Here is a 21,636-nt window from a genome sequence, read left to right on the forward strand (position 1 = left end):
TGGCCTTAGCTTGGCTGATTTCTTGCCAGCTTTTCTCACTTAAGTTATCCCATCTACCTTTTGCCTCTGGGCTTTTACCTTTCTCTATTTCTGTTTATTTTTTTCTTTTCTGTTTATTCTGGGTGTGGCTGTGTGGCTGGCCCCTTCTTTTCTCACTCCTTCATCCTTCTTCCCAGATTTCTCTTATTTATTCTCTCTGGCTACCAGCCCTTCCTATCTTTTCTCCTGCCTTGCTATTGGATGTACAGCTCTGTATTAGACCAATTGGGCATTTTAGACATGCAAAGTAACACAGCTTCCCAAAGTGAAATAATTGCAACAAAAAGGAATGGAATGCAACACATCTTTCCATCATTAAACAATGTTACACAGCTTAAATGTAACTCAACTTAAAATAATATGCTACAACATTTATGTATCTCAAGAATGCACACACACACACACACACACACACACACACACACACACAAGTAGCGTGAATCTTAAAGGTACTTATTAATAAAATCAAACCTGGAGCCAGTTATTGGGGTGAATACTGGAAGATCAGAGAAGCAGAACAAGCCACAGCTACCTCACCTCACCAGTTCCTCAGCTGATCCTGATTCCTCAGACTGGAAGCTTCTGTGTCCTCAACTCACCTGAACTGTGCTGCTCAAAAGCCTGAAGCTTAACCAGCCAAAAGCTTCTAGCTTCTGGTCTTCATGCCTTATATAGCTTTCTTCTTTCTGCCATCACTCCCTGGGATTAAAGGCATGAGTCACCAAGTGACTTGAACTCAAGGAGATCCAGGCAGATCTCTGCCTCTGGAATGCTAGGATTAAAGGCATGTGCTAACACTGCCTAACCTCTATGTTTAATATTGTGGCTGTTCTATTCTCTGACCCCAGATAAGTTTACTAGAGTACACAATATTTTGGGAGAACACAATGCCAACAAACACACACACACACACACACACACACACACATCTAACATTTCAAATAGATTTGGAAAATCTTCCTCAGGGGACCAACCTTCTAGCTAATAATGATTTTCAAGAAAAAGAATAATCATGTATATTTATGGTGAATTATTACATGAAACCTTTAATAATCCCATTGCTTACTTTCTATAGTAAGAAAGTTGATAAACTTTCATTAAAAAGAGGTTAATCTCAAAACTTTGCAGGGTAATGAGAAAATAGCACATCACCTCACATCTGCTATTTAGCTTTGTCATGAATGACCCAGAGCCTGCAGATTACCTTTCTGTATAAATGACAGAATGGTAGTGCTCTTTCACTCTTTAGGTGTGAGAGTACCAAGCCTCAGAGCTACTAGGCTATTAAGGCACACCATTCAGTGAGAATCCAAGGCAGAACTGGCAGAGCACATTCGATACCCCAGCATGTAGGGTTGGGTGTCATAAAGCAGGAAGGCCACAGTTTTGAGGATGACCTGGCCAGCATGGTGAGAACTTGTCATATCAGAAAAGAAAGAGATGAAAAGAAAAAAAAAACCCACAAAACCAATCTCAAATTCAAAGAGGCAAAATTTTGATGATGTTCACACTGAAAATGTGTTTTTGTTTTATTTTATTTTCAACTATTTTGTGTGTATGGAGTTCTGTATTTTTGGAAAGAGTAAAAAGAATATCTAGGGTTATTTTGAAAGCTAAGCATTTGCAGACATGCATCCAGAAAGATAATATAGACAGAGGTTGAATGTGTGAAAGATGAAAATTGAAATAAAGCAGGATGGAAAATGGTACTGTCGTATGAGCAAAATATTAAGCACAATGACATTAAGGAATAAAGAGAGGTTGGCAATGAAGATGAAAGAAACATTAAAGAGTAAACACAAATAGGCTTATGTTCACCACATATGGAGGCAGAGGTAGGAATGGAGGAGGGGGAGGAGAAGGAGACAGGCAAGGAATGAGAGTAAAAGGAAGGGGACATGGTAGACAGAGAGATGACCAAGATGAAGAGAAAGGGGGGCTTTGAGCTAGTATAGTGGTTATGATTCAGATTGTCACAACTCCCCACAAATGAATATCTGATTATTGAAATGCTCAGCAATGAAAGGGCAATTAGCAAGGATATAATGCTTTTCTATTTAGGGGAACTTCACTATGTAGAAAATCTTTAAAGCATTCATCTTGTATTTTTAATTTTCCTTTGGTGACATAAAATTCTCCAGCATTTGTTTATTATGACTGTGAAATGCTTCTTTTCCAAATATTATATTAGGTGTATTTAGACCAGCAAATGACAACATCCTGTGAACACTGGAAGGAATGCAAAGAGACAGCAGACATGTACCCCACGTGTCAAACATCCCTAGAGCTGAGGAGACTGATATAAATGAAATGATAATACTGACAACATGAACGTATCTTTATGTCTACATAATATAAAAAGCTAAGCACATCATGTTTTATGTCCACATGTATATTTCATATCATAATCCTATCTATTTTAATGTGCATGTTGAGGTCAGGCTAATAGCTCTGTGCCAATCATTCTCTGCTGGATCAGTGGCACTGTGCCTCCTCCTGATTATATGGTATTGTCTCATTTGCTGGTTTACATTCTATCATTCCTGTTGGAAAATGTGAGCACTGTAAAGCAGGGCTCACCTTGTCTTGCTCACTGTTATTCAATCACCACAAAGTGCCTTGGACAGAGTCATTGTTTTATGATGAAGCACAAACTATTTTCTTCACAGGCAGTCTCTCTGAGGGCATCCTCCTCCCTCTGTGGCTACTGTCAATTTCTCCCTGCTTCCTTCTCTCCCCACTTCGTGTTTCATCAAATGAAATTATGTAACTCTGAGCAATATCTTGTGAATTATAGGTTTCCTTTCTTGTTTCTTTATCACTAAGTTTTTTATAGACATGGCGGTAAATTAAAATTAGAATATATCCTGTGGTCATTTCTCCATTATCTGGTATTGTCTTTCTCATTAATCATTACCAAAGAGTAGTTTTCAGTCATTCTTATTCAATAATAATTGATGTTCTAACCATTGACCTCAAGTACCATTCTAGTACAGAAGTTAAATTATCTGCTCTATTTTGTGTTGAGTTTTTTTTACTTTGATGTTTCCCTAATTATTTTAAAGTCAATCAAATATCCTACTACTCTGAACTAAACATATGTTCCTCCATGTGTTTCTTAAATGTGTATTTAATTAATTAGAATATGAGAGCCAGTGGCAAATCAGTAAAAAGTGATTTTTCTTTTATATGCAGAACAACACAACATGATGTATTCTCTTTCTGTCGTCCTTTAAAAATATACACTATCCATGTACTTGGAGTATCACTAAGTCACACTTTGTGGGCAGATTTACTTTATAAATGGAACATACTGCTATTTCATCACCAACATTGTTAATTAATGCAATTTCTTCATAATATGAAATGAAGTTTAATACACACATGATTATTGTTGTTTATTTTTCCAATCAGTTACTTCATTTGATTTCTCAGAACATAGCTGACATTTTTTTCCAGCTTCAAATTAATAACAAGCTATGGCTAGTCTAGGAGATGTCTATAGTTAGGCATACTACTTCAGTATTAGGACTAAAACAAAGCCTTAAGATTTTCCTTAAGGAAAATCAATTTTCCTCTCTAAATGTTAAAGACATCAAATATTAGGTATTTACCATTTCCCTGGTGAATCTCAGGTGTGAAAAACAGCTTGATATGTGCAATATGGCAAAAAAGATCTGAACCGTTCTCTGATAAATGCTGTTTTCTTTATTTTTAGATCAACTGAAGTTTTTTCTTAATAAATAAAACATGTTATAGTGCACTCTAGGTATTCCAGGCTCAGTTTTGAGCTGAAGAAAACTATATTTCCCTGTCTCTATACTTTAAGCATTTGGTGTGAAGTCATTTAAATTGTTGCACAGGACTAAATGGAAATACTACATTATTCCTTGTCTGATGGTTTAATTACATCACAAATCAATTAAAAAGGGAAAATTGCTCAACTGTATCTATTCAACACAAAGTATGTTTGTTCATGTTAGTTGATTCAAGAAGAACTTTCAACTATATGTACAGATTTTATAAAGTCATTTGTAATGCCCCGTTTGGAAGAGTGACTCCATAGCATGAAATGGAATTATTATTATTATAAGTATTATTCCCATAGTACACCACTAGTCATTCAGAAATAGTTTAACAATGGAAGTCATCTGCAAGTCTTATTTTATGTGTTCACCTATTTATTCTAAACCTTTTCTCATCTTTTAAAAAGTAAACATTCAAACTATCCATGATGGAAAAAATACTGATTTTCTTTTAAGAGCTGACAAAAAAGAAATAAGCTACATTTATATTTTTGCCATGAAATAAAATTGTATCCACATGTTGGACCCTAATGTCAATAAATTGTCTCAAATGAGACTACTCAGTTATCATTAGTTGATACCTACATCAAAAGACCAAAAATATAGATATTGGGATAGCTTTAACGTATCTGAAACTTCACCCCATCCTTAAGGGGATATCGCTATTTATATAAATAATTAATTGAATTACTTACCAAAGGAAAACATACAATACTACTTATGTCAAAACAGATACTTTCCCAAATTCATCAATATGTTTCCACAAAAATATTTGCATAAGCATGTTGAGATCAGCTTTCTTTATAATACTCTAAATGGATACTAATCGAAAGTCCTTCAATTACAGAATGTATAAATAAAAATTTGAATATTCATAAAGCTATAAAGTACTAGGCATATAAAGGATTGACTTTGACTGTATCACACAAAGCCTAATTTTCGCAAACATGACTGCTATAGTTGAATGTGGCTTGCCTCTTAAGGGTTCATGTGTTAGAAGTTAGTCCCCAGTGTGGTGATGTTAATTTACAGTAGTTCCATTAAGGCATAGTGTCTATTAGTAGTTAAGACTTGGGGCCTATTAGTAGAGGTCTTCAAATCATTTGTGACTCACCTTGGAAGAAAAAAAATACACACCTTTATGGAAAGCTGTTGCTATAGAATACAGCTGAAATGGTGACCAAAGAAAGGAATTACAGGGGCTGGAGAGATGGCTCAGTGGTTAAGAGCACTGGCTGCTCTTCCAGAGGTCCTGAGTTCAATTCCAGCAACCTGGTGGCTCATAACCATGGTGCCCTCTTCTGGCCTGCAAGGACACATGCAGACAGAACAGTGTATTCATAATAAATAAATAAATCTTAAAAAAAAAAAAAAGAAAGGAACTACAGCCAACCACATGTATCCTCTGCTGGAGAAAGCAGCAGGCACTGTGTTAGCCAATCCTATAAGGTGAATCACACTGGCTGTGAGCGGCCAGACTACAGGATTGGGGTTGCTTGTATAACTGAGGGCCCATCCCTTGCTAGTATTCTGAGGATGCCTACTGAGTAGTTATAAGCTCTAAGTTATAAGCTGCTGCATTTTAGTCTTACTTTCATTGTTCTTCCTTCCCAAATGGGGGGACATATTTTTTCTTGCTGTTTCCTGGGTGTAAGGACGCCACATAGTATTTCTCTCATTTGGAATCAAAATTCTTATTCTGTTAACTTTTCTAAATTATTAGCAAAATTTACAAGGTAAAAGACTTTGCCTTGAGGCATGACTTAGATTCTCAACCCTAGTTTTGGGATCTCCTAGAATGAGTCAAGACTTAGAAAACACCAGGAATTAAATGCATGTGTTTAGCATTGTGAGAAAAACATCAACAGCCTTGGACATTAGGAGTAGATTGCAAGGCTTCAGCTACAGTTTGGTTCTCAAGGGTTCATGTGCCAGACAACTTTTCTGCAGTGTGATGATGATGACAGGGAGAAAAATCTTTGACAAGAGAGACTAGAAAGTCTTCAGCACATGTAGGGAATGTCCTCAGATTGAATTAATGGAGACTTCACAGGACCTCTTTGCTTGACTTGCTGCCTTACAACATACTCCCACTATTTTTATACACCTGATTTAGGTAATATAGATGGGTCTTCACTGGATCTAGTGTCATTCTGTTTGAATGTTTAGCCTCTAAACCTAAATTTCATAGAAATATCAATTGTTTGTAAGTTACTCTCACTCAACTGTTGCATTACAGTGATAGAAAATGAATACTTGCAATAATGATGAGCAGAAGTATGAGATATCCTACTCCCATCTAGATGATTAAAAAATAAGAAAAAATATGATGAAGGAAATCTAGACACTGAGAAAATAACCTATTAGAAAGCTTATCTTAGATAGCTCTTCAGGTAGGCTTAACTCTTGAGAAAAATGGGCTTCGTCAAGGAGAGATAGCACATACAGGTTGACTCATCTATGTATGAGCACAAGAGCCACAAGTAGCCTCTCATAGGAGAGTAAGAAAAAAAAAAAGCTAAAAGTGAAAAACAAAATCCTTAGGGCCAACTCAGCCATTGTAACAACGTCTGGGAGCATGTTAGAAAATAAAACTGCTCTAGATTTCTCAGTGACCTGGTAAAAACCCCCTTGCTAGGACAGGGAAACGTATTTCATACAAAGGTAAAATACTGACTTTCACTTTCCCACGTAAATACACTTCTTGTGTGTCCTAGAACGAGAGCAGCAAACCTCTTTACTATTTTATTTCAAGTGTACAACAAAAACATAAACCCTTATTTAATTAGAAAATGAAATGCCAAATTGGCCAATAATTACAGTCTAGACTATTTTCCTTGATTAATCCCCAAGGTGCCAATCATTCTGCCATGTCTTTCCCTACATATGTACATTTCAAGGTTTTTACAAGAAGTTTTTAGAGCCACTATTAGATTCTGAATGCAAGAAGTACCAGGTCCTAACTAGCTCATGGAAAGATGTTTTAAATCTGTTTTTGTACTTTCTGTTCCTATTGAAGAGTGGGAAATCAGCTTCTGTTTTGTTTTACTCTCTTTTTGGGGACTTGAAGGAGATTGTTGTCACTTAATATATGTCAACACTCCTTTGTTTACCCCTTGACTGTAGGTTGTTTGATCATCCATTGTCCAATGGATCTAGTTTCTGAGAGCCAAGCTGAAGACAAAATACCTCATGTTCTTACAGCCTACATCTAAGGAGAGACACAAACCTTATGTAAATAATGTTCTTGTATGCAGGTTAATTGAGACGATAGAAATAAAGATCAGGGTATGGAGAATAATGGATACATCTTTCTGAGACCAGGCCACTTCAGCAGGAAGGTAATGAGAAAGAGTACAGACTTTCTCATTGCTCATTTTACAACTGGAGTAGTTGTTTACATTAAACTATAACAGCACAAAATATTCAAGTACTAAGTTCTTATTTTATCCTACAAATGTATTTTTAGTATTAATCCCTACTTGCATGCCAATAACTCAGTTTAACATATCACTATCTTACTACTTATTTCATTACATAATCAATCCAAAAAATACTCAATTTATATAGTATTGTAGTTTAAGAAATGAAGTGATATAATATTATATGACAAGTTAACACAAATATAACAATTCTCCAAATTTGTTAACAGGTTTTTTTGGGGAAACCCACGTTAGTTTCCTTTAATACTCTGAATATACAGTCATTTCCTATTATGTGGACAAAAGACATTTTAGGAGTAACTTTAGAATTATAATCGCTGTTTTCTCTTAAGCCTTTAGAATTTATGTGACCACTGACCTTTAAAATTACCAAATGCTCAAAAATTGACTATGGAGATTAAAACAGCATTGTGAAATAAACAACTCTTTAAAAAGTTACCTAAGCTATACAATAAAATCAAAATTCTGATTTTAAATTGTCAACTTTGCAATAAATAACCAATTTAGTAAAAACGAACCATAAAGACTTAATGTGTTACTTAAAATAAAGGTTTATTGGTTTCTTTATGATTTACTTGATAAGAGTTAAAGCATCATCATTAAAACATTCATGTCTGCTTTAAGAATTGTGACTTAATTATTGTGACCTTTATGATTTTAGAAACCTAATTGTGCATGTGTGCAGTGTTTAGCTTAGGCTTAACATCAATTTACCTTGAAAGTGGAATAACACGTTCAGGCAGTTTCTCTAAGGCCATTCATTTTGGTAGTGCATATCAGCAAAATGCAGGGGTACTTGTGCTCTGGCCCATATTCTAGAAATCTAATAAATAATTGCATACCACTTCATTTATTTGAAGGCTTAACTTGCTAAGGAAACACAAATATGCACACTCTCACACAAATACAAGTGGACCTTGAGTCATCTGTATAAATATGTCTATAAATACACTTGAGGAGGTTTCAGTGTTTTACAATCTTTTCCAATCAAAGCATATGTAATATGGACTTAATTGCTGCTGCATATTTGGGCTTGGCTGCTTTAATCAAGGATTCAAAAAATAGACTATGTTATAAGGAACAGTAATTCTTTATGAGGTAAGAATTAAACCAAAGATACCCAGTCTCTTTGGGACAGTACTAGTGGAGATCTGACATATTTCAGAGAGATTTTGCTGCAAATCTTTGAGAATGAATTACTTTCTAGCTGGCATGATTCTTTGTTTTACAGAGGATGTTGGTGACTAGAACTGTCTGAAAAACTAATACTGTTATAAAAAGAGGGACTCTGGGTTGCCAACACTGTTTGATGTAAGTAGTGTACCTCTGGATCTCACAGGTTGGAATCTGAGGAACCACTGCATCCCACATAGTAATACTTATGAGCTGGAGTTGGTGTGTCATTTGTGAAAGAGCTGATACCGAATTCATTTCTTCTACACTCCCTTCTGTGCTTCAGATTTGTTCAAATTCTTCAAGGATCTAAGTAGCAGCAGTAGTTTTAATTGCCTTTGCCTCACAAGTGCTGAAGTTAAAGACAGGTGCCACTATGCCTGGCTACTTGGTTTCAGTTTCAAGGTACATGACAATTTCTTCTGGTATTCTGGTCCCCATGGGTACTAGTATTTACAATTGCCCATCTAAACACACACACACACACACACACACACACTCATAGTTTAAAATAAATCTTTAAAAATATTGATTAAAAGAACATTTCTATGTGTCTGAAAGTAGAAGCTTGCCCTGTAACATAATAATAACATCATAAAATTTTATAATTGAGTCCTGAAATATTGACTAATAAATAATAGTATGGATTAGTTGAAGAAAACATTCCAAAATAATATGTATGATATATATATATATATATATATATATATATATATATATAGTAGGTAGCATGTCTATTCATTGTCCAAAAGACAAATTAGAAATACCTAGTTATAGAATTACAGCAAAATTATAAGGTGCATTCTGTTTCTAATGCTATTTATTTATTTATTTATTTATTTATTTATTATTGTGTGTTTTAAATTTTATACATCACCCATGGGTTCCCCCTCTCCTCCCCCTCCGGCCCCCCCCCCCACCTTCCCCTAGCCCCTCCCCTCCATTCCCATGTCCTCCAGGATCAAGGCACTCCTGGGGATTCATTAAACCTGGTGGATTCAATACAGGTAGGTCCAGTCCCCTCCTTCCAGACTGAGCAAAGTGTCCCTGTGTAAGCCCAAGGTTCCAAACAGCCAGCTCATGCACTAAGGACAGATCCTGGTCCCACAGACTGGGTGCCTCCCAAACAGATCAAGCTATTCAATTGTCTCACTTATCCAGAGGGCCTGATCCAGCTGGGGGCTCCACAGCCTTTGGTTCATTTTTAACAATATGTTCCAATACACAAGAGATTTAAAAATTGAACTCTAGAAGATATGATGAGTTTGATTATGTTTTTAACTTGGTAAAGACTAACACTGTATATTCATTTTTCTTAGAATACTAACTAGAGTTCTAATTGGATAAAAGGGAAACTGAGTTAAGATTTGGAGCAACTGGAGCAGTAATAAGTACTTATGCAAGATCTCTGTCACACGTGTTACAGATGATGGTATCAAAGAGAGCCGAGTTGTCATGATGTTCATTCCCCCTCTATATGCAACTGATATTGCTGGAAAAAGCAGGTCCATGTACATTATCTAATGGTAGGCCATGGACCCTTCAAATAGAGGTTGGGAGGTGTATGGTTATTTAACTGACATCTTCCTTCCCCCATGATCTCATTTATTTGGAACTGTTTGACTCATTACTGATCACCAGGGACACTGTTCACCTAAGTGACTATTCCAGTTGGGTCCCTAATAGCTGTATCTGATTCTCACTCCAGTCACTATTATATATGGCTGGTTTCTTTAAAGCTATGTTTTTATCATCAATGTTTATAGTGATGCTCTTTCCTTGACAGATGCAAAGACTGGTACTTAGAAATAAGGTGCTCTTAGTGTCATAATAAGGAGTTAGAAGAGGTGACTGATTTGTGAATGAGAAAATTGTGTGAGGCAGGTAACTGGATAGGAATTTGTTAGCTAAGAAAATTAAATAAACCATGAAAACTTAAAAAAATAATAAATAAATGTATAGCTGTTTGGAAAGATGTTGACCTTCTTTCTGTACTTCAGTACAATTATTCATGCTATCTATGGTAGCTGGAAATGTAGAAGAGAGTCAAATAAACAAAGTATAATATAAAGTTGATTTCAAAGCCAAGAATATGTCAATTGGTGTTTTTAGCTGTATATGGCAAAGTACAGAAATATGTTTCCAGATTTGTTATTCAGTAAATGTTTCCTCAGGAGAAAAGTAATCAAAGTTTGATAGGAGCAAAGAACAGATCTCTGGATATAGCTAATAGATCTTTCTAAAGAGGCCCACTGGATTTAAGTGGGTTCATAACACACCTTTTGAATAAATCAGAGACTTGAAGAATCTGTATACTGCCACAATGAAGATCATTATCAAAAAATATACTTGCAATTCTGTAAGTCAAGTATTAGGTTAGTTTAGATGTATCTTATCCTGTACATCACAACCGTTATATATTCACTTAACTCCATTTAACAAGAGATAGGAGGGAAGAGTCAGAGAAGCATCCACATTATGTCTGGCAACCTCCTTCTTCTATATGTCTCCTTCCTTGTGATGAGCTTGGACTCCTTTAGAGGTTGTTTCATAAGACTTAGACTTCTTAACACAGCATTTATCTTCCAAAGACTTGTTCCAAATAAGCAAAAGAAGCAGCAGACATTATTTAAAACCTATACTCAATAGTTAAACATCTCTTTTGTGGCACACTCCCATTGAATCCTGTCCCAAGGTCCAAGACAAATTCCAGAATGCATAGGTCTCCACCTTTTGATGGAATAAATGCAAAAAAATCATTTACTAATGTCTTATTTTATCAATTAATGAAACAAAACAGACCAGGCATTTTGAAGGATAAAGGTTAGTGTAAAGGACAAATGAAAGAATGTTAAAGACTCACTAATGGTACACATGAAACTGGAAGTGGAGAGGAATTCACAGTATTCACAGAAAAGAAGCACTTGGTGACTGGAGGATCCAGGATATTGTTTCCTTTTGAAAATTCTGTGAAGTTCTATCTGTGTTTTGGAAATGAAAATAAAAAACATACACTTATGACTATGCTATTCTGTTGTTCTCTAGGTAAGATACAAAATCTCAAAGGATGGTGCCATGGTTTGGAAATGGGTATGTCTACCCAAGATTATACAGAGAAAGTATGGTCACCATGGTCCCACTACAAGGAGGTGGCAAGAATGAAGGGTAAGGCCAAGAATGTGCAGAGGCCAGAGGAAGAATCAAGTGCCCTGCTGTACCATTCTCTATATTTGTGCACTGGGGAGAAATGAGTCACTCACAAAACCTCAAACTACGTTAGTTTATGTTTTCTTTCTGTATCTATCCCCACCAATGCCAGAGTGACAGGCACATGTGCCCATTCCATTATTTTATGTAGGCACTGAATTTGAATCCAGATTCCCATGCTTACAAGAAAAATTCTTACCAATGTGTCACCATATAACTTCCAAAACATTAATTTTTATGTCATCAAACTATATTTCCACATTTTTCCTATTCTTATACAGATTATATAATTTTTGCTCGGCAATTCATAATTGAGTGACTTTAAAATGGCAGATAATTCTTTCTTGCTACAGGCCAGAGTGGAGCTTTAATTTAGCGGGCTGTGAATGTCCAGATCTGTGCAAGTTGCTTCCTGTTCTATGCTAGCACCTTGTTTTACAGCAGGGGAACTTGACATGGCTCATCATGGTTGTTTTCTTTTTAAGTGAAAGAATACACAGCCAAGCCACCCAGAATGGGTGCCCTCTAAACAGAGAACTGTACTCCTGGTATAAAAAACTAAGAAAGATTTCCATACAAGTATAGAGGTCAGTGAAACAGAGAGTCCAACGCTGATTAAGCGGTAAGATCTGGGGCCATTTGTAAGGAAGAGGTATCTTTCAATAATGAGTTAAGTAGAATAGCACAATTAGAATGGTAAACATAGAAAGTATGCTATACATTGTAAATAAATTCAGAACTTGGGCCAGGCATCGTGGCACATGCCTTAATCCCAGAATACAGGAGGCAAAGACAGACAGGTCTTTGTAAGTTTGAGGCCATCCTGGTTTACATAGCGAGTCCCAGGACAGCCAAAACAATATAGAGAGATCTTGCCTCTAAAGAAAAATACTTTAATAAAACTTCACATATTAGAAAAACATAGGGATGTTTATTTTTATTACTAAGCCACCAGAGTGCAAATATAATAATTTTAACTGGCTTATTTTAAAATTAAAATTATTACTCCATTCAATTTTGAATATTTTTTGTAAGGCAGTTATACTATCATATACTGTCACTAAGGGAAGAACTCATAACTTAGTAGTGAAGCGAATTGTAAGTAAAGGTAAACTCAGAAATTTTACTGCACATATTAAATGGGACATATACTATATATAATATATAACAATTGGGAAAAATATTTCAGTACACTGAAATGAATATTATTAGAATTTCTGCACCTGTGTGATTAGGGATGTGATTTCTGACAAATGATCTACAAATTGATTTTGATAATTTTTCTCAAAGAAAGTTGCTCTACAAGTCATTTGGATATGAATCATGAGTGCAGAAGAAGTTTTACATGTGAAATAACTCTGAATACCACCTTGGAGAAAAGTATAGAAAATGATTCTTAATTCTTCAAGTCTGAGCAGTTATATGAATGCAGGTAATATATTTGGAAAAACTTTTCCTAATTGGAAAAATGACAGTTTCTATGATGTACTGATAAGTAGTTGTGTCTCCTCTTTAATGATTGTAAATACATATGTCTCTGTGTGTATTGAGAAAAAGAAATAACCCTCATTGCCCAGTTCTCTAATAACCAACATTCTGTGCAGAGATGTTCAGGCTAGTAGCTGATCTTCAGATTTCATCAGGGCATATTTATTTTCTTAACTGGAAATGGTGTCTAGCTGCTTGTGCAAGCTGAGGACTGACCCAGTTAAATCCTGTAGTCAGTAATAACACCTAACACTGTGACTATTTTTCTCATGATCCATATGTAATTATTAAATTTCAGTTTATCTGATAATCTTGGTATTGATGAGAGATACTTTAGCTAATGCAATTTTCTCTTTATATATTGACAAAGTTATTAGTACTGAGCTTTATTTTGATTGCTCCCAATGACTAAATTTATAACTAATTTTGAAAGACAATAGACAACTTCCCCAACAATGTCCCTTTGTTCTTGGGGTGAGGAGCCTTGTGTTAAGCTAATTATTGGACAGGGAATGTAAGACCTAAAATCTAAACTCCCTTTCTTATTTCTTACAAATTAAATATGTTGCAAATATTCTGTACCCCTCCTCTTCCCACTAGCCCAAGACAATTATCATCCTCCTCATCATTTCTGTGAGTTTAAGTTTTTTAGATTCTTGGTGTAAGTTGGACCATGCAATATTTGCCTTTCTATGTCAAGCTTATTTCACTTAACATAATGTCTTTTAAGTGCATCTATGTTGTAGAGACAATCAAGATTTCCTTGTGTTTTGAAACTAAATGTAATTCCATCATTAATATCACATATGTGCAATTTATTCATCTATTGATGGACAGGTAAATAGAGTCTATATTCTGACTAAGGTGAATAATGCCATGAACACAGAAGTCTCTTGTGAATGCTGATGCCATTTCCTTGTGATACTACCAAGCATACTAGATTTACTTTGGTTTTGGTAATCTCCTTTTTAACTGAAGCAAAGTGATAGTGTATTGTGGTTTTAGGTGGTGTTTCCCGGATGGATAGTAGTATACAGAATTTTTTGAATATAGGGTTCACTGTGTGTGTTTCTTACTCTAAAAAATACCTTATCCTTTGCTCATTTTGTTAATTTAGTTATTTATTTTACTATTGATATTTAATTACTAATTTATTTTAGATGTCAAAGCCTTGTATGAGGTATGCTTTGGACAAATTTTCTATTCACTTAACTACTTATTTTCTTTGCTTGGTACTAAGTTCAAAGTAGGAACTTAGAGACAGGAACTGATGCAGAGTCCATGGAGGAGTGTTGTTTACTGGCTTTCTCCTTATAATTTGTCCATCCTGCTTCTTTATAAGCTCCAGGACCACACACTTGCTACTGGTCAATTTGATGGGACAGTTTTCTCAATTTAAGTTCCTTCCTCCAAAACGGCTCTTGCTTGTATCAACTTAACATAAAATTAGCCAGCACAGTGCCATTCTCTACCATGACCACACACAATTTTCATAGCACCATTTAGTAATGAGACTGTTCTTCCCCATGGTAAATTCTTTCCACTTGTGTTGGTGACTGCAAAGGAAAAAAATGTTTTTTCATTGAAAATATATAGTTCCTCAAGATTTCCTGAATAATACTGTACAAAAACTATTTACAAAACATATACATTGCATTGGGCATTTTAAATCATACATAAATAATTAAAAGTATTTAGGGTGATGTGCATGTATTTCAAAATTCTAAATATGGGGTGCACTGTGCAGGATTTGTCTTCTCTGCCAGACTTATTTCACTTAGCATAATGCCCTTTAAGCTTATCTGTATTGTTAAGAAGATCAAGGTTTTCCTGTGTTTCAAGGCTAATGCAACTCCTTTGTTTATATTACATTTATTATTTATCTGCTCATTGGTGCAAATATTACACCACTTTACATCACAGATTTTTGTTACAGGTACTTCAGTATCCAAGGAGACTTGAAAGCAATAGTAATGCACATTTTTATGGTCTTTAAAGTATTTCACACAAATGATTATTTTTCTATTCTTTTGTTTTCCATTTTATTGTTTTAAAATTCTGTACATCCAATGTTTTGAACACCCCATTCCTACGCCTTCCTCTTTAATTTACCCAATTACTTCCCATCACAACTTCATGTATTCCTTTTGTTTTTAACACAACTGAGTCCTCTTAGAGTTGCCTGTAGGTGCCTGGAAGAAGATGAGCCACTTGCTAGACATTGGGTAGCTTCTTGGAGCCCAGGTTCCTGAAAGCTAACTCCTTCTCCCTCATCCATGCTGGGGTTTTAGAGAGCTCGAGCCTGCATAAGTCTCATGAATGCAGTCCCAGCTGCTGTGTGTTCATGTGTGTGATAGCATTGTTATGTCCAGAAAATTCAGTTGCACTGAAGACATCCACTACTTATGGTTCTTACCATCTTTCCATATTCCTTCCATAATCATTCCTGAACTTTGGGGAAGGGAGAGGTGTAATATAGATGACCATTTAGAGCTCTGTTACACTCTCTAATTCTTTACTGTTGATCAATTTTCAGTCCCCATATTAAGCTCTGATCGTGACCAAAAAATATAGCAATATGTTTTTCTGGTTTGGACAGATGTCTCAGCAGTTAAGAACACTTCCTGCTCCTGCAGAGGTCCCCGGTTTGCTTCCTAGTACCCACTTGAGAGCATTCAACCACCTGTAACTCCAGTTTCAGAGTATTTGATAACTTCACCTGGCCTCAAGGAACCTGACATCAGGCAGACCTGTGCTGAACAGGCAGGCAAATAGTCATATACATCAAAATGAAGAAATATTTTTAAAAAGCTTCTCTAATAAGGGTTGAGGGTAGATTAATCTATAGATATAAATAATTTTTCACAATATCAAAGTCATATACTTAGAGTGACTTCATCAATATTAACAAATAGTATTATATTGCATGGCAAAATTATATGATAATCTGAAAAAATATAAGAAATAATTTTAAAAGGTATCTTTTATGTTTACTAAAACATTCTTGAAAACTAGTTTTCTTATAAGTTCTTATTTATGTGTGGAAATCTACAAAGAAGCTTGAGGTAGTGGGTCCTAGTTTCTCCTGTGTAGTGTTAACCATATTAATATTGAACAGTCTCGTAACCATGGTAATAGTGAAGTTTGTAAATTGACATGTTGTTATAAGGAAAATCTGTTACTTCCATTTGCCAGATTGTTTTTCTCATAGTTTTGGCATATTATATGCTGATGAGCTGTTCTCTCATATTCTGAGAGGTGTTTGTGACATTCTATGATTTAAATGGCTTTCATCGTAACATTTCAGGAACCTATGTCAACCTCCAATATCAGCAGTACACGAATGCATTTTTGACATTCTAATTTATCTAAAATGCTGTGGGTAAATTATCTCCTTTAAAAGTCAAGATGTTTATATTTAGTTCAAAGGTTACTCGAGTTGCACCTTTATTTTTAAAGAAAAATATTCATATAAAGGCCATACACCTCTGCTTTTGTTTTATGCATGCATTGCATATTCTATTTATATTTTTATATAAAAAACAATGCTAAATATTAGGAAAACTGAAGCACAAAGAAATAAGAATTCCATCCTTCATTGTACTGCTGGAATAATTTTGTTATTTAAATGGCAGAAGTGGGATAAATAGAGCTAAGAAGAATTTAAAATAAAAATTTTAACACTTTTTATTGAAGTAGATGGTTTGTAGGGGGTACAGTTTAACATTTTAGTTTTACTCACATTGAACATATGCCTGGACATGGCTCATCATGGTTGTTAATTACTTGGTTAATTATGTTTTACAAATGATTTCATCTTGAGGAGCCATACCTGAAGAACTTAAAAAATATTAGATATTTTAAAATACTCTTTAAAATATCTTGCTATGGACAAAGGCAATACTAGGGAAATGGATAAGACATTTGACACAGAAATCCAGTGCTGCTTGCCTGGATCAGAGCAATAAAGAATTGTTAAAAATTTGAGAATGGGCTTTAGGTGTGGTCTTTAGGTAAGGAAAGACTGTGTGTTCCTAAGTTAAGGCAAAAGCAGATTTGTAAATGATACTAGGCAACTGTGTCTGTGACAATGACATTACTAGAGAAGGTATGTACTACAAACAACCATATTTAGTAAAAAGAAGAGTTCAATTTAAAAAATATTAATTTCAGTGACATATGCATGGTTATCCTAAAATCAATGGATCATAGAAGTGATTGGATACATTACCTCAGATGTCACAGCAATGGTTTTAGCTGTAAGCAACCATTGGCCTAAAGAAGTGATTCAAAGACAGGGGTCAGTACAACTAACAGGGAAAAATGTAGAGATTGCCTCCCAAAACCAAAACATTACCACCAATGATAATAGAATTTCAGTAATTAGGAATATGTCATATTATTAAAATGCAGAGTGATACTACTAACACATTCATAAAATTGTAACATTAATATTATTAAAATTTAGTGCATACTTGGGGATTTAGCTCAGTGGTAGAGCATTTGCCTAGCAAGCTCAAGGCCCTGGGTTTGAGCCTCAGCTCAAAAAAATAAATTAGTCCATACTATTATAAATTTTAGGAATACTAATATTAAAAACCAAGTATCTGATATAACATGATGAAAAGTTAAGACTCAGAGTAGGGAGGATCCAGAACAATGCTTAACGGGAATTATTGGGTAAAATACATGTTTTCAATAAAAGCTGGGAAAACCTTTGATTAATTACTACATACATTTCTGACCTTGATATAAATCCAGTTACACTAAACTTGATAGAAGAGAAAGTAGGAGGTAGCATTGAACACATTGGCACAGGAGACCACTTCCAAAATATAACACCAGTATCACAGACACTGACAGCAACAATTAATAAATGGGATCTCCTGAACTGAGAAACTTTTGTAGGGCAAAGGACACATTCACTAAGACAAAATGACAGCCTACATTATGGGTAGAGATTTTCACCAACCCCACCAACCCCATATCTGACAGAGGGCTAATCTCCAAAATATATAAAGAATATAAGAAATTAGACATTAAAATATCAAACAATCCAATTAAAAAATGGGCTAAAGAGCTAAACAGAGAATTCTCAACAGAAGAATCTCAAATGGCTGAAAGACTTTTAAGGAATTGCTCATCATCCTTAGTCATCAGGGAAATGCAAATCAAAATGATTCTGAGTTATCATCTTACACCTGTCAGAATGGCTATGATCAAAAACATTGGTGATAGTTTGTGTTGGGAAGGATGTGGAGAAAGGGGAACACTCCTCCACTGTTGATGGGAGTACGAATTTGTACAGCCACTTTGGAAATCAGTGTGGCTGTTTCTCAGAAAATTGGGAATCAATATTCCTCAAGACCCAGCTATACCACTCTTAGGAATATACCCAAGGAATGCTCAATCATACCACAAGGACACATGTTCAACTATGTTCATAGCAGCATTATCTGTAATATACAGAACCTGGAAACAACCTACATGGCCCTCAACTGAAGAATGGATAAAGAAAATGTGGTACATATACACAATGGAATATTACTCAGCAGTAAAACACAATGACATCATGAGATTTACATGAAAATGGATGGAACTAAAAAATATCATACTGAGTATGGTAACCCAGACTCATAAGGACAAACATAGTATGCACTCACTCATAAGTGGATACTAAATTTAAAGCAAAGGATAACTAGACTATAACCCACAGTTCCAGAGAAGCTAGCTAACAAGGAAGACCCTAATAGGGACACATAGATAGCCCTACAAAGGAGAAATAGATCACATCTCCCTAAGCAAATTGGGGGTGAGGCGGGCAATGAAGGATGAGAACATAGGAAATGGAGGGTCAAGTTGGAACAAGTACAGAGTGGGAGGGCAAGGAAAGAGATACCATGATAGATGGAGACATCATGGGAATAGGGAGAAATAGGGTGCTAGGAAAGTTCCCAGGAATCCACAAGGATGGCCCTACCTTAGACTACTAGCAATAGTGGAGAGGGTACCTGAACGGGCCTACCTCAGTAATCAGATTAGTGACTACCCTAACTGTCATCATAGAGCCTTCATTCAGTAACTGATGGAAGCAGAGGCAGAGATCCACCGCCAAGCACCAGGCCAAGCTACAGGAGTCCAATAGAAGAGAGAGAAGAGGGATTCTATGAGCAAGGGACATCAAGATCATGATGCGGGTATAGAGAAAACCAAACTAAACTAGTGGGAACTCATGAACTGTGGACCAATAGCTGTGAAGCCTCCGTGGGACTGGACTAGGCCCTCTGCATAGGTGAGATAGTTGTTTAGCTTAATCTGTTTAAGGGACACCCTGGCAGTTGGATCAGAATCTATCCCTGGTGCATGAATGGGCTTTTTGGAGCCTCAAGTCTGTTGTGGAACACCTTACACAGTCTTGGTGCATGAGGTGGGGCTTGGATCTACCTTAAGTGAATGTAGCAGGCTCTGCTTACTCCACTTGGGAGGCCTTGCCTTGGAGGAGGTGGGAATGGGGGGGTGGGTTAAGGGGGAAGGCTAGGGGGCAGGGGAAGGGAGGAGAGGGATCTGATGTTGGTATATAAAATGAATAGAAAATTTCTTAATATTGGAAAAAAGAAAAAAGAAAGATGAAGAGAAGCTGCAGAGGCAGGAACACTGAATCCACAAAACTCCAGAACTCTACGATGTCAAGTATATTAGTCTCAGACAGATGTTGGAGATTTTATTTAATGCTGTTTTTGATGGGCCAGAGAAACTAACAATCACGATTGTACTTTCCATCACGGTTATCAGATTTTTCACACAAATATTAGAAAGGCTGACCTGCGAACCATACCAGAATAGAAGATTGTGTCATATGTCTACTGTTACAGCTTTTGTTGAACGTTAAGTTGCCAATATTTCACTATTTTGGTCTGAAAAATAATACCAACATCATACATTTAATGTAAGTGAATATTAATGTTGTAAATGACTTAGGATTTGTTTTAATGTATTCATTTTTATCGGTAAATGTGACAAGTTCCTGCTTTTACCAAGTCTATGTTCTGGACAAAAGAGTGATGAGACCTTTGACTTTTCTGGACACTGAACCAGACCGTGAGGAGAGGAAGAGTGGAACTTTCAGGAATTTTAGCTCTTTCCTCTGAGCATCCCTAGGCCTCCTGGGATTTCTAAGTAGATAGATGATACAGACAAATATCTGCTTGCTCTTTCCTCAGAAATACTTTACTTTTACCAGAGGGGTAACATAGGTCTAGCTTTTCTGTCTTATCCTTAATTGTAACAAAAACCCTTCTTCCCTAGAAAATAGCCAACTGATCACAGCCTATGTTTGCTCCCTGGGATCAACTCTGGGACAATAGAAGACTGGAAATGCTAATTCTTTGTATTTACATATCAATAAGCAAGCAAAGAAACAAATGAACAAACAAACAAACAAACCTCTAAAAACAGAACCTGGAAATACCTTAGTACTGAAAGCTGAGGTTCCTAGGTAATTTTTGTCTGTGTTAATGCAGGATTTTAAAATTAGTTCTTGGGGATTTTGTATAAGCCGTTTTAATTATATTTCCCCCATCTCCTTACATTTTCCAGACCCAGTAAGCCTCCCTTTCTATCCAACTTGGTGTCTTTCTTCCAATTAAGACTGAAGGGTCCGGGAATATAGAAATATAAAATTATAGTTAAGGAATGGAAACTGACAGCCATCATCTTGGCTAGCCGCCCCCCCCCCCCAAAAAAAAGGGATTAGCCTTTAATTTGGGCCCCTCTGTGTTTTACCATGGGCAGGTCTGTCAACAACAACCCAAATGTTAGTTTTCTTTTACTAAAGATTGCCCTTTGCAGCCCTGGGATTAGATATTCTTCAAGAACCCTCTACCACTCACTACCAAAACCAAAGTTAACTTTTAAGAAGTTCTACATGACAACCTGCCTTACTATGGGAGCCCAGCTATGTCAGGAGAAGTTGCAGGTTTGGGCAAATATCAATTAACTGAGTCAAGAAGGGCTACAGGGATATGTAAATATAACCATAAAAATTTAAAACAATTTGCCTATAAAAGTTTAACTTCAAAATTGTAAAAGTTTGTTTATGTCTCATGCTTACCCCCTACTACAAAAGGAGACTCATAGCCTCCCTCAAGCTGCCACAGCCTCAGAATTCCAATATTAGCTGTGGTCTCAGCTAGCTGATAACCTGTTGTACCCCATGGTGTTTTACTTTTTTGTTTTTTTTATTTTTATTTTTCTTAGAATTAAGTTTGCTCTGGTTTAATAGACTTTTGTTGTATGTCCCCCATTATTGCAAGACCTGGACCCAACAAAGATCAATTATGATCAATATTCTTAGAAATGAAAGGACTACATTTCTCTTAGAGAAAAGGGAACCTTCTTCTCCCAGCAGCTTAAGAATCACCAATAGTTCCTCTAGTAAGGATAGTCCTTCACCCCCAACTCCTTTCTCCATGCTGAGATTT

At 35.9% G+C, this 21,636-nt stretch overlaps 1 long non-coding RNA gene across 4 annotated transcripts in view; it reads left to right on the forward strand.

Moving 5' to 3' along the window:
• LOC118568861 overlaps nucleotides 1-21,636 on the forward strand; it is a 77,343-nt gene that overhangs the window by 27,535 nt on the left and 28,172 nt on the right. For 2 of the 4 annotated variants that reach the window (XR_004942989.1, XR_004942990.1), the window contains exon 3: nucleotides 12,959-13,100. This is a non-coding gene — a long non-coding RNA (uncharacterized LOC118568861). Of the gene's footprint in view, nucleotides 1-11,506; nucleotides 11,627-12,958; nucleotides 13,101-19,222; nucleotides 19,253-21,636 lie in introns of those variants that run through there. The other 2 variants (XR_004942992.1, XR_004942991.1) reach the window with 2 other exon arrangements.

The sequence above is a fragment of the Onychomys torridus genome, chromosome 17 (assembly GCF_903995425.1).
Source record: "Onychomys torridus chromosome 17, mOncTor1.1, whole genome shotgun sequence".
NCBI lineage: Eukaryota > Metazoa > Chordata > Mammalia > Rodentia > Cricetidae > Onychomys > Onychomys torridus.